Consider the following 12883-nt stretch of genomic DNA (forward strand, 5'->3'; position numbering starts at 1 on the left):
TCTCCCCCCCCGAGAGTTCTTTTGCTCACCATCAGCACGATCAATTCCCCGGGGAACCTGCCCCGGCCAAGACGATTGGGGTAAAGTGGAAGTTTATAGTTAAATGTTCATAGAAAGGGTAGAATTGTGAGTGAGAGAACAAGGGTGGGTGTTGAGGCAGGAAAAATGACGATATATTGATCTATCTGGTTTACTGTCTCAAGCAAATTGATATGGTTATGAGTGGTTATACCAAAGGCCAGTCAATGTAATGTTGCGTTCTAATCTAGGACCCTGATCGATACTGTGACCTTATGCCCCTATACGGCTATAATCTCCTTGTACCCCTATATTGGCATAACCGATCAAATGCAATATTCAGAAACTCGTCTCTGGCCTCACACGAACAGAGCCACATTTCAGAATCGCTTCCTCTGCCACTTCCTTTGCAGCCAATTAGTGTAATGACATAGCAGAAGTTACTATCTAAGATTCCTAGATTAACACTCTGAGTTCTTCAACAAGATAAAAACTCAGCAACCTGGGAAAGCCCCACTTGCTATGTTTTGATTAGTAATAGAACTCTAATGAGCACTGATAGACGATCACTTCCTAGTGACATCTTTATTGACGTCTTATGTCCAAAAACTTACGTCAAACAAGACACCTTTCAGGTATAAATATTACCAACGTTGCCTTAAGCAAACGCTGCTGAAGTTGCTGCTGTTTTCGCTGATGCTGCTGCTGTTTCACTGAAGTTGAAGCTGCCTTTATGCTGATGATACCATAGCTGCTATCGCTACTGCTATCGCTGCTAACGAGCGAACAATGGTGTGGTGAACTTAGGAGCTGAACAGCCGTCCCCCTGCAAAGAGCCCAGCATATGCAAGCTGCCCGCGGACGCTGCCCCTCCTCCTCCTCCTCGACGCGCTGAGAGAGACGCTGTCTTTTCTCTTGCTGAGAAATCCTGCTCCGGCGTTTCCAGTCCACTCTTGCGAGCGACTGGGATATCGAGTTCCCTGAAGGAGATACCAGACCTCCATCATTCTATTCCAGAGGTATGATGTTGACTAAACCCTTAGAGAGAATTCTTGAAGCAAACCTTGGCAAAACCAACTTAACTTAAAGCTACTTACTTACTCCCCTCCCAAGTATTAGGCTTAGGTCAGGTACACTGGGGTAGGCGTAGTTAGAAGCACCAGTTGAGTATTTTAGCCTAATGTGTATATGAATGTATATATGTTTTATTCATTTTAAACCATTGTATGGCTAGGAAACCATATCAATGCTTTTACAGTATTATTTCGTAATACTCATCTTACTGTATGTACTTTTTATAATAACAAGTCTTGCAATTGTGGCAATTCATTTCTCTTGTACGAGAAGAAAGACTGTTCAATAAATGTTACCCTTTATTGAAAACGCCCGTCTCTCTATTCTCTAAATATTGTGAAAGTAATCTGCACTACAACTGACTGAGTAAAATAACTGTCTATTGTTCACACGACTCTAGAGATTGACTCTTATCTGAGGAGCAAAGTTGTCATGTTGCACGGTTGTTGGAAAACTGAATCCCTTCTTGTCTGTACCAGGGAAGCTGATCACTTCCTATTCAGAGAAGAAAGTTTCCAGTGACCTCTGAGCTAGTTGGTAACAAACCCAATTAAGTTTAGCATAGTCAGTAGAGGCCTGGAAGATCCGCACTTCTATGTCGATACTACTGTTTATGTTATTCCAATGCGCAGGGCCTTTTGGGAAAATAGGAACTACACTACATGGCGCCCAACGTTTGGTAAGGCGATAAACTAACGCAAGACGTTAGAGTAACTCAGTCGTGCATTTTTCACACAGACCCCTTTCTCCTGTAAATACTCCAATAGACGTCTGGAGTGGGTGAAAGGTTAAAATCCGCCCGAACTCAGTAGGAAGACATTCCTATGTAAAGCTCTGGTTTATTCAACGTTGAAGGATACAGTGTTCCAAAATATTGTGCACCTAATCTTTGTCTCCTTGGAGACCTACTCTGCAAAAACCTTCTTGACAATAAAATGTCAGACAGTGAAGAAGAAAAGGAAGCAGCTAGATTGGCAACCCTACTAATAGAGGAAGACACGAGTCTCCTACAGACTGAACCGGATGCAATAATCATCCCGGTCAATTTAAGAAAATCTATAACTTTAAAACTTATAGAAAACGGACTGACACCACAAGGTGGTACAGTGATTTTCGTGATAGAGGCACACGAATATCGGCAGACAGAGGTATTCTATTCATGGATAAACTTTCCAGCGGCAAACGCTAGAACAAAAGAGTTTCACTATTACAAAATAGAGAAACCACCGGAAGAGTACGCTCCTTTCGAGGACACTAAAATCCCATTAAAATACCAAGAACATTTACTTTGGTTTAAAGGCGCCCTAAAACATAATGATCATATTACCAGGCTCGGTCCACTAGGTAGACCAGGAGCAACATGGCTGGTTCTAGCCAGCTACACCCCACATCCGGACATTGAAAAAATGTCAAAAGAAGAACTCTTAGTTAACATAAGAGAATTAACAAAAGCATATAGAGAGTTAGTAAAATTATTTATTAAAAATAATTCAAACACTCCTAAAAAGAGCTGGGATGGAAATAAACAATCCACTCCCAAGGAAAAAAAATTCCAGTCCAGAGGAAGGTTTCCTCGACGGAGGGAAAGAACTCCGACTCGAGAACACCAGTCTCCCCAGAGGGAGCCCTCTGAGAAAAGATATAACCTTAGAAATAGGGATAATTTGAAGAAGCCTGATAGATATCAAAGTATTGATACACGTCCCTCTCGATCTTTTTCGTAGAAATCGGAAAGAAGAGGACGGTCAGACCCAGGAGAGCACACCAAGTCCAAAGACAAGGAACCTGCTCAGAGTAAAAAATCTCAATTTCCAAAAAAGAAGGTAGCCAGTATTAGAGTAATCGAACATGCTGAGAATACTGAGGACACAGTTGAAAAACGGGGAGTGGGCACAGACAATGCTAGACAGTGCAGCAGAAATCACTATAGCCCGCAAGATATTGATGAGTCATCTGAAGACAGTGGACACGAATGAATACATTCAGGTTGAAACTGCCGACACCAGACTTAGCGAGCCCCATAAGATATACGAAATAACATTGCGTATAGAGGGAGATAAGACTAGGAATATAAGAGGTCTATTTTGGGATAACCTCTCAAAAGGCTATGATATTCTGTTAGCTGAAAAGGATTGCCCCCCAGAGTTTGTCAGGGAGTGCCCTCGTGGCGAAGAAATGATTATGCCTGCCTTCTCGAATCACATTCCGATTCACAAAAAATATACTTATGCAAGGAAATAGACAGTGGCCCAGGCACCGGCATTATATAAAAATCATGTAGGATGGGATGAGGACTCTCCTCCCCACAAAATCCAATTAAAAGTGAACCAACTGCCCCACGGCAGTATCCCATTAAGCAAGAAGCTAAAAAACAAGTCAGGGAGATCTTAGATCAACTTGAATACCAGGGGGTGATTGAAACATGCACCTCTCAAATGAACAATCCTTTGTTTCCTGTCTCCAAGCCAGACAATTCATATCGTCTAGTTTTGGACTACAGACACCTTAATGCATGTTGCAAAACGTTTGCAGTACAAAATTTGCATAGTGCTGCACTAATGAACAACATAGTTAGGAAAAAATATAAAACGACATTAGACATATCTAATGGTTTCTTTTGTCAAAACATTGCACCAGAAAGCAGGTATTTGACCGCTTTCTCCGTAATGGGGTCTCAGAAAAATTTCTGTAGGCTCCCACAGGGGTTCAAGAACAGCCCAGGACTATTCTCAGCTAGAGTAACAGAGTTACTACAAATATAGGATGATGAGGCATTATCTTACGTAGATGATATCTATCTCACAGACGACGACTTGGATACTCACTTGAAAAGAGTGAACGCCATTATACTTGGGTTCGCAGCAGAGGGTTACAAATTCAACTTTAAAAAGTCCCGAATTGCCCATCTGACAGTATTATTTTTAGGATACGAATGATCAAGTGAAGGAAAAAGCCTAGCGGACAACTTCTTAGAGAAGTGCGCTGAACTCCAAGCTCCAAAAACGCTGAAGAATTTACAATCCATACTAGGCTTTCTGAATTTCGGTAGAACTTACATTCTAAATTACGCAGAGAGGGTGTAAATTCTCTTGGAGCGGAAGATGTGAAATACTATTTCGCCCCGCAATTCGAAGAACTGAATGATTTAGAATATGAAGAAGAATATCCTCTGCCAATCGAACTTCTGCCTCTCCCACAGTACGCCTGTATAATCTATACAGATAGATTTGTACAGCATTTCAACGTAGAGAGCAAATCCTACGATGCAGCCTGTGCGATTGTTAAAGGTCGTTGGCTGTGCGGTAAATTCAGACCGAAAATAACAAAAACTGAATCAGTAAGAAACTGTTCGGCTCAGAGAGCTGAAATCAGATCTTTAAAGATGGCGCTTGAAAATGCAGAACGTGAATTCCAGACACTAACCGTGTGCGATTCTCATTTTTGCGTCAACTCTTACAATAATAAGATGCAGAGCTGGATTGAAAACGATTACAAAGATGACACAGGTGCCACAATAATGCATAAATTGCTCTGGAAACAGGTAGCTCTTTTACAGAAATAACTACAAAAGACTCACGTGATACACGCACAGTCTTCAACGTGATGGCATTCACGTTGCAGGGAATTCATTGGCTAACACAGCCACAGCGGAAGCAACCAAACCGGCTTCCGTAGCCACAAAAAAGCGTGCAGAAAAATACATAGACGGGGAAACCATGCTGGCAGTCAAAACGTCCGTAAAAGGCGACTGTGCAGCACTGCCCGTGAACTATCCACTCAATTATGCATACGTAATCGATGCAAACTCCGTTCCTTTTGCTCGAATCCCTGGAGTGGGGGATAGGGTAATTCCAAACATGAACAGGAGAATATTTTTAATAGCAGAAGCACACATGGGTTTTGGTCCTAGACACAGAAATATCAAGGAATCCCTGACTGAATTACAATCGGTATACTGGTGGCCGGGAATGAGTGTACAACACCAAATATATGCAAACAACTGTGAAAACTGTAACAGGGATCGCAGTAGTGAAATACGCTACCGGCTACCAATCAGGAACAGCGTAACGCTGTCTACATCCCATCCTGCGTCCTATTAATCATTAAGGCTAAACACACTTAAATAATGTGGCCTCCAGCGCTCGGCTGACGCCAGAACGGTTATAAAAGATCTGCGAGTCTTTATCGGCACATACGCAATTGCCATGTTCCATTCTGACCAGGGTCCTGCTTTCATCTCTCGAGCTTATAAGGAGGCCATGGCCAGCATGGGAGTTGGGTTGCGGTATTCTTGTCCGTCACACCCCGAAGGGAACAGTGTGGTAGAAAGAAAAAACCGGGACATAAAGCGATCTATAACAGCGAAGGTATTAGGTTCGGGTGCTGGGTGGGTCAAACATTTAATAAGTGTCCAAATCAGTCTTAATAATTTGCCAAGAAATTCTCTAAAAGGTTTCAGCCCATAGGATCTATTGTTAGGAACTAGAATGAGAGTTCAGGACCTAGATAGTCAAGTATCAGTGGTACAAGAAAAGACAACAGACTTTGACATCAAAGATCGTTTGGCTGTTTTACAGGACTTGAATGAAACAAGAAAATCCTTAAGCAACATAAAGTTAAAGCAACAGCCAGATACCACTGACGAGGCACCACAAGCAACAGCCCCAGCAAGGCCTGTCTGGATTCCAAAGATTGGGGATCTAGTCAGAGAAAAAATAGCGGTGAAGAAGGAATTTGGGCCTCTTACAGAAAAGCAGTACCTGTCTTGGCAGTCACCGGAACAAGATCAGTAGTACTACCGCCCCTTGCTGGTAAAAAGGAGAACAGAGTTGTATCAATCGACCTGGTAAAACCACAAGCATGTGGCCTATAATCAACAGTAGGCCCAGTGGACTCCCAAGAAACATCAGAATACCCAAACTTGCAACAATCCAAGAGGTTCAAACTGAAAGACTAATCACATTCGATCAGCCTGCAGTGCACAGAGAAGGACTATGCAATAATGCCATGGAACTCGTGCCTCTTGAGACACAGATTGAAACAGTTCGTCAAGAAACACCAGTCTACAATAATGTGGCATCAGAAAGTGCTACCGAAAGACAAATTGAAAGAACAATCCCAACAATTGACAGAACTGCCTCTGGTTATTTCATCGACTTCGACAACTTTTCCGAGTAACAAAGCAACCCCGAAGTGATGCCAGAAACAAAAAAGACTTTTAAAGAAAAAGCAACAGAACTCTTTCACCAACTGAAGGAAATCTACCTTATTTCTCCATGGTTAGAGTTCTGGTTTGGTCTAGGTGTATTTTTCCTCCTGCTTTGGCTCATCATGGTACTTTGTTTGGGAAAATTCATTGAGGGAAAATACAGTACAATGGACACAGCAAGTCAGAACATCAACTTAGTCCTCAAACCACACAGATCATCCCACGTGAAGAAAAGAGAACTGTCAACAGAAAATGTCACAGCCATTCCAATACCCGGTGGGGTAGTATGGGAGAAAACTGACTATGAGATCTATGGTCCGGTCGAGATCCTGAAGTATCCTCATCAACTGAAGGTTTCCTTAAGTGACTTTGTAAAACCTAGTACATTCTCTGATGATTGGGACTTTGACAGTATTAACAATATGATGTCTGATTTAGTAATGTCAGCTAGATTCACAGATCATGATTATTTACAAGGTTCGTCTAGTTATGAACAGATGTTCTGTTTTACACATTATGGCGATCATTATTTGCATAAATCTGCACAGCCTAGAAATGTTTTTAAGTATAATCAATGGGAACATTGTGCTACACCACCTAAAAGCAGTTCTAAAACATTCTTTGAGAAATTCAAGTACTTCTCAGGGTTTAACACCAGTGATGCAGAAACGTTTTTATTACAAACTGTTAGATAAAACAGGATTGAAAACAATGCTGACAAACACTAAATTGATATATTCAGAAACATTTTATGAAAAAATGATGACATTTGGTTATGATTATTGGAAAAATAACATTGAAACAAAAACTATCTGGGGAACGAAAGATTGGCAGGTAGAAGGCCTAGAAGCACTATTCAGAACCTGCATGATACCAGAACAAATATATGTTTTTAAATGACACAATTCACCAAACATCCTGTCTTGGCCTAGCTAAGATCAAAGACCTAAAACAAACCGTCTATTCCAAAACAAATACCTGAAAATGTAACGACAGATGTTGAGATAGACGTATCTAAAATTTTACATTTTAACAGAACACATCCTGATTGGAAAAAGTGGTTAATCTGGCCTACTGACACAAGCAACTGTCAAGATAGATTCCTGAATAAAACACAGGGGTTATAAATGACCAGACAAGACCCTAGATACTCCCAGAGACAACATCCAGGGATAGTAACAACATACAGTGTAGGGAAACTCTGCCTCGAATGGCTAGGATCATCCACACTGGCTGAAATTAAGCAACACTTGTCTTTACTTAAAGAGGGTGCTGATTTGCGCGATTTTATTATGGGACCACGCAAACAGCGTCAAAAGCGTTTCATAGCGACCAGTATCTATGCTGCATACAACGAGGCTTGGAAAGTCACACAAATTGAAACAGCTGAAAAAATACGAGAAATTGATCATATTAATTTGGAAAAATCACTTTCTGTAGTGGACAATGGGTTAATGACTCTGTCCTCCAGAATATATTCGTTGGACAATATTGTATCTTCTGCCTTTGATATAATAGACAGAGACTTGCTAACGTTACAGCATGGCCAGTCACAATTACGTTCTATTGTACAATTAGGCTGGACGCTGCAAAATCTTCGTTCAGGCTATGTGCCTTGGCGTTTAATCAACACAACGTCATTGTTTTCCATTTTTAACCTTACGGATAAACAAATCAGCTTGGCACAGAAAGGAGCAGACTATACAATCCTGAGCATCGAAAAACTTGAGAGATTACCATTGACAATGTCAGGGAGTCCTGTCATTGAATGGATAATACACGGGATTATCACAATTCCGATAACAACTTTCCGATTTAAAAAGTGCCTTGAATACATACCTACTGGCCAGTATGAACGATTAGGTAAAGGTTATGTTAAGTCGGCATGGAAATTACCATACACACATTCATGCTATAGTGACAGCGACAAAAATGTATGTCTTAGTGGTGAAAACTGTAAACGTTCACTAAGCGGTATACTTTTGTGCCAGGGTATTAATTTACACGGAGCCTGTGAAGGTAATTCTAACAACCTTTCATGCCACCAGCTTGTCACACCTGCAACGCAGATAGAGCCTTTCTTTATGCAACTCGCGAATGGGAGTTACATTATAAGAACGGATCACAAATGTTGTGGCCTTTTGCCAGGAAAAGCGTATCTTGTAAGCGTAACTTCCATGGTCAAATGCTGTATGCAAGCATTGTTCCCGAGCGGCCCTGGAGACATAGAGACTCCCATCTGGCCTCGTCTGCATTTCTCTTCTATACGAATTGATACTTTAAGAAAAATGAAGTCTGTGCTTTTGCAGACAACAGTGCCCATCACGTCATCAAAAGAGACGTATGATCTCCTAGTTGCAAGGACAGCTATGGAGGTTCATGACCTTTTATCAACAAATTGCCCCGTGCATTTCGTAGAAATGTTGAGCCAACTCCTTAACATGTCTAGTGCCACAGGCATCCCAGGCATATTTAAGACGATTTTTACGGGACTGCTAACACCATTTCAAGCAATTCTGGGAATCGTTCCAAATTTTGTACATTCTGTCTTCAGCGGCATACCCCTATTTTTGGGACTTGTAGCAGGCATTTTATTTTTGACCCTCCTGCTCCGATATGGCAAGCCACAGCTCAGACATGACTCCTATGGGAATGGAAGAAACAATCCTAGCAGTGCGCTACCGGGACAGAATAACTAGAGTCCTTGGATTGGCCAGGCTGAGAGATCTAAACATGACCTGGTTCCTTTCATTCAGACCGATATGGCAAAACTGCATCTTACCTGTAATACGATGTATGCTATGCGGAGATGAGTGCGTGTTGGACACCTGTCTTGCACTTCCATCAGCAGTACCAATGGATATCGATACTTTGCTCAGTCCGATAACGGCTCACGCATTGTGTTGTCCCCAGCGGCTACCAATCCTGATGACGGCATTCGTTGAGACTCCTGTACTACGACTAGGTGGTAACAGTGGAGCGAGTGACAAAAGCAACATCACCCAGGTACGACCTTCTGTGAGCATTGCTGATCCAGCCTTTGATGACAGCAATCATTCTCACACCTGCCAAGTTACAGCACTATCAAATTTGGTCGAACTGTCACCTGATTTTGTAGACCAATTCTTTGAGAGCCTGTCTGATATTATGTTCTCACCCGAACAGAAACAATAACTTTAGAGCAGCATTCCGACACACACCATTCCCATGAACTCTGAATTCGGCCTTCAGTTTTGAACAACAAAAACTGCTAAAAGCGTTGGAACTCTATTTTCCCCGTTCAAGCAATAATTCTTTTGAATTGAACACTTTTTAATATTCACCTTTTTTCTGGCACGAAAATTCTTTGCTTAAAGTAGAACTATTCATAGAGAACAGAAGCTTGTACTTCTATTTTTAGATACATCTAGAGACATAATAACTCTACACCAGCCTCTAGCACATTTTACTGCAATGCATTTATATGTGATGAAATTATCTCGCCCTTCCTTTCTGTATTCAGAGATATTTCATGTGTAATTCTTTTTGCAAAATCGTTCATTTATTTCATATGCTATAATTTTGAATGATTTCTATGCTTCAAAAACGTACAGTACCTACATTTTCACGTATTACGAATACGCCTATTTCAAATGCATATATGTATTTTGGGGTGGGTAATGTTACACATGCATCTTATTGCTCTAGTTTTAGTAATTTGATGGACATGAATTCGTGGAGTGGGTGTTGCGTTCTAATCTAGGACCCTGATCGATACTGTGACCTTATGCCCCTATACGGCTATAATCCCCTTGTACCCCTATATTGGCATAACCGATCAAATGCAATATTCAGAAACTCGTCTCTGGCCTCACACGAACAGAGCCACATTTCAGAATCGCTTCCTCTGCCACTTGCTTTGCAGCCAATTAGTGCAATGACATAGCAGAAGTTACTATCTAAGATTCCTAGATTAACACTCCGAGTTCTTCAACAAGATAAAAACTCAGCAACCTGGGAAAGCCCCGCTTGCTATGTTTTGATTAGTAATAGAACTCTAATGAGCACTGATAGACGATCACTTCCTAGTGACATCTTTATTGACGTCTTATGTCCAAAAACTTACGTCAAACAAGGCACCTTTCAGGTATAAATATTACCAACGTTGCCTTAAGCAAACGCTGCTGAAATTGCTGCTGTTTTCGCTGATGCTGCTGCTGTTTCACTGAAGCTGAAGCTGCTGTTATGCTGATGATACCATAGCTGCTATCGCTACTGCTATCGCTGCTAACGAGCGAACCATGGTGTGGTGAACTTAGGAGCTGAACAGCCGTCCCCCTGCAAAGAGCCCAGCAGATGCAAGCTGCCCGCGGACGCTGCCCCTCCGCCTCATCCTCGACGCGCTGAGAGAGACGCTGTCTTTTCTCTTGCTGAGAAATCCAGCTCCGGCGTTTCCAGTCCACTCTTGCGAGCGACTGGGATATCGAGTTCCCTGAAGGAGATACCAGACCTCCATCATTCCATTCCAAAGGTATGGTGTTGACTAAACCCTTAGAGAGAATTCTTGAAGCAAACCTTGGCAAAACCAACTTAACTTAAAGCTACTTACTTACTCCCCTCCCAAGTATTAGGCTTAGGTCAGGTACACTGGGGTAGGCGTAGTTAGAAGCACCAGTTGAGTATGTTAGCCTAATGTATATATGAATGTATATATGTTTTATTCATTTTAAACCATTGTATGGCTAAGAAACCATATCAATGCTTTTACAGTATTATTTCGTAATACTCATCTTACTGTACGTACTTTTTATAATAACAAGTCTTGCAATTGTGGCAATTCATTTCTCTTGTACGAGAAGAAAGACTGTTCAATAAATGTTACCCTTTATTGAAAATGCCCGTCTCTCTATTCTCTACATATTGTGAAAGTAATCTGCACTACAACTGACTGAGTAAAATAACTGTCTATTGTTCACACGACTCTAGAGATTGACTCTTATCTGAGGAGCAAAGTTGTCATGTTGCACGGTTGTTGGAAAGCTGAATCCCTTCCTGTCTGTACCAGGGAAGCTGATCACTTCCTATTCAGAGAAGAAAGTTTCTAGTGACCTCTGAGCTAGTTGGTAACAAACCCACTTAAGTTTAGCATAGTCAGTAGAGGCCTGGAAGATCCGCACTTCTACGTCGATACTACTGTTTATGTTATTCCAATGCGCAGGGCCAATTGGGAAAATAGGAACTACACTACAGTAACATGCAACTATAATTAGTAATGTATAAATACGGAAAAACAAGCCTAATTCTATTTTTTTTTAAACAGATTTTTATTAGTTTCTTTTATCTTAATAAACTGCTACTTTACATGAAGCATGTGAGATGATACTTATTTGGACAAAAGTACATTAGGTGCTGGTATTCATTACAGAGGTAGACGGATGACTTCGCTGCAAACGATATATACTCATTGTCAGTGCTCTACACCTCCTACAGTAGGTATCGCATCTCTGATTGTGAGCCTCCCATCTTCCAATCCGTGTCTAATTCCACAGCCCTTAATGCTTCAGTTTGCTACAAAACTAGGAACCAAACCCCCAACAAATCACTCTGCCCCCCTCACTGCAGTCCATTTGTTTACATTTAGATCTTCCAAATATACATATTATCCATAATTTTAGATCACAGCAGCACTGTACAATGAACTCTTTTGCATTCGACTTACAATTATATTTCCAGCCTGTTTGTGGTTTATAATCACATATCTGCATGTACATCGTTCGGGGCAATACTATAATTTACTCATCAGTCTTACTTTACCGCGTGCCCTGGGGGTGGTATTAGAATCCAAATCTTGTGCTTTCAGGGCTTCTAACAAAACATCCCACTCTAATGCTATCGGATTTCTACGCAGTCCCCTGGCCTCCTCCCTCCATATTTCCACACTTTCTGCGCTGCCCCAGCGGGACAGATCATTGTGCCACACATGTGCTGAAGGGGGGTTCTTGGACTTCCAACGCATAGTAATTGCCCGCGTTGCCAGGAGCAAAGATAGGTTCACAAATTTGTATTGTACTTTGTGTTTGGTATAAGATTTATGGAGACCCAGAATACACTCTTCCATAGTATTAGGTATGTTCCTATGTGTGGCCGCCTGCGTGTAACGTCTAACCGTATCCCAAAACTCTCATAGGCGCAAGCAAGACCACACCATATAGGCCAGGTCAGCTCGCTCATAGTGACATCTCTGGCAGTGGTGTTGGGTCTGTTTGAACATCCTATCCAATCTGTGTGGGGTAAGATATGTCCTATGTAAAATCATTGTTTGAATAAACTTAAATTTGGCATTACGTGAGGTTTTCCGTGGGTTTTCTATGAATCTCTCCCATTCCTTGTCCTCTATGGCCCGCTGTTGGACTTGGCCCTTTCCCCCCCAGAATTTTTCGCTTTTTGCCCCCCTAATTTGGGATGTCTCCCCCATGGTAATAAACCTGTATAGGCCATGTGTGGTAAGAGTTGCCCTGTTTTAGAATGTAATGTCACGAAATGGTGTGCAGGAAATATTCCCCCATTTTAGAAATGCACCTGACTGAAATGTTCTGTATGTAA

This window comes from Lissotriton vulgaris, chromosome 8 (assembly GCF_964263255.1).
Source record: "Lissotriton vulgaris chromosome 8, aLisVul1.2, whole genome shotgun sequence".
In the NCBI taxonomy this organism is placed as follows: domain Eukaryota; kingdom Metazoa; phylum Chordata; class Amphibia; order Caudata; family Salamandridae; genus Lissotriton; species Lissotriton vulgaris.